Below are 2184 nucleotides of genomic sequence, written 5' to 3' on the forward strand. Positions count from 1 at the left end.
TTGTTTTTTTTTGTTTTGTTTTGTTTTTTTCTCCTCGTGAGAATGGAAGTGATGTGTGGCTTATGCTGTCATTAACTGCAATTGTGACCATTCCTCTTTAACCAGTGTGATTCCTGCTGTGTTTATTACATCAACACCGTTATGTAAAACGTTATATATCTATTTTTTTTCCCGTCAACTCGGGCACATAGTAAGGTAGAAGTGTTAAGTGGTCAGGCAGATTATACAAAGTTCACTAACGAAAGCCACAAAATGATCTAAATTGTTTTTTTTTTCTAAAGATATTTATGAAGCCCCGATCCATTCCTGTGGGGAAAAGAAATCTGTAACGTGACCATTATTGCCTTAAAAACGTCCTTTTTAACGTCACTGACCTATTTTACAACTTCCCGTAAAGCTTCAGCTTTCTAACCTACACACAGCCGATCGATTCGTAACCAGAGGCTTCGTCTACGTGACGGGCGTCGGAATCGTCAGGCGGAATTTTTTGTCTTCTTACATCAGTACTCTTTTTACTCATCCAGCAAAACGTGTCGAGAGGGACGTCGTTTAAAACTCGCGTCTCTTCTTACCAGAAATCACCATGTGATCCACCTGGACATTGTTCCTCTTTCTCCATGTAAATGCCTTTTGGTATTATTATTTTTCTGTTTCGGTTTTATTTGGACCATTAAATAGCTCATTGTTACTGTTGATCGGTGGCTTATCTAATTTAAAAACCAAGACATGTCACAAGCAGGGTGGGAGCAAAATTAATGATCTCCGCAGCAAAGTGAGAAGGCAAGGGTGTAGTGTTGGTTATTTATACCAAAACCTTAAGTCATTAATGTGTATTTAAGGAAAAATCCACCCTGACTCTCTGATAATAAATAAATCTAACACCTTTTGAAGGTCACATGTTAATTCTAATTAAATTCTGAGGAGTTTTTTTTCTCCATTGACATGTTGGATTGTTTTCTCTTCTGTAAACAATTTGCCGCTCATCTGCCTGCCGATAAGAGAGTAGCGGGATTTGGCCCACGAGACATCTCTCTTAAGAGAGCGACACAGCAGTGCTTTAGGGGAGAACTCTGTCCTGATGGCTCACCTTCACATCTCAAACAGATCGGCTTCCAGAGCTCCACCTTTTCAACGTCGTCAGTCGAGCTCAGAACGATAACAGATCAGTAATCGTTCAGGCCGTTTCTCTGCCGTAACCCCGTCATCACTTATGTAGAGCTGCACTACGTTCCGGAGCTGTGAGTCTAATGTTTTGCACCAGTGTTGTAACCTTCACGATTTCTAGGCTGGAGTATATATCTTATCTTTATAATATATGAATCTTATTAATGTCTTTTGAAATTTGCTGGAATATGGTGAGTAAGGACATGAGCTGTTTTTTTTTTTTTTTTTGTTTATAACCTGACCAACATCCTGTTTGAGATTTGTTTCCCTCCCATTCTTTTGTAACTCTACTAGCAAAGACATCAGCACAGCAGACAACCAGTGGCAAGACTCAGAAATACACCACCATGCACCTGAATCTTGAAGTGTTTTAATCTAAACCCATTTCTTGTTTCAGGGTGGACTTTTCTTTTACATCACTCACAATTTTTGCTATCCGAGAGAGACCCGACTCGTTAAATAACGTATTCCAGTCCGGGTTTGTTTCCCGTTTTAAATCCGATTCTCTCCCAGTGTTCCTCTCTAACGGGTTTTTATTAAAAGCATCCTTAAGTCCAGCTCACACACTCGTCTCCACCAGGTCAGTTTAATACCCGTGTCGTAAAAGATCTCGGGAATTGCAGATGCCCAGGCCGTGTTTAGTAAGCAAACGTTTTGTGGCTCTACACAATGTTTTTGAGTTGAATGGTGGGTTGGATTGTAACATCTCACCGCAGTCTCTCAGGCATGTTGGCTCCTGTTTGTTGGGTGTGTCGCTGAGCTTGAGAGCAGCAGGTGATGTGAGGAGAAAGAAAACCTCAATACAACTCAACTCAAGGATTTTAGGTGGACCTGACTTTTTTAAGGAAAAAAAAAAACAAAAACTCTTTTCTCAACGTCTCTCTCATTTGCTTCAGAACATGTTAACTGTGCTACCGGAGTCTGAGCTTCATCTGTGCACTCCAACATTTTAAAAAGAAAAGTTGAGGGAATCACACTCTGGTGAACAGGGCATTTTGTTACAGTGACATGTTATTTAAC

General features: G+C 40.3%; 1 protein-coding gene across 2 annotated transcripts in view; it reads left to right on the forward strand.

Moving 5' to 3' along the window:
• Positions 1-1502, forward strand: part of ube2q1 (ubiquitin-conjugating enzyme E2Q family member 1) — a 19078-nt gene extending 17576 nt beyond the window's left edge. For both annotated transcript variants that reach the window (XM_060877427.1, XM_060877428.1), the window contains exon 13: positions 1-1502. This exon is cut by the window's left edge and continues 980 nt beyond it. The gene's annotated coding sequence lies outside the window, so the exon portion shown is untranslated.
• Positions 1503-2184: the final 682 nt, after the last annotated feature.

Source organism: Tachysurus vachellii, chromosome 9 (assembly GCF_030014155.1).
Source record: "Tachysurus vachellii isolate PV-2020 chromosome 9, HZAU_Pvac_v1, whole genome shotgun sequence".
NCBI lineage: Eukaryota > Metazoa > Chordata > Actinopteri > Siluriformes > Bagridae > Tachysurus > Tachysurus vachellii.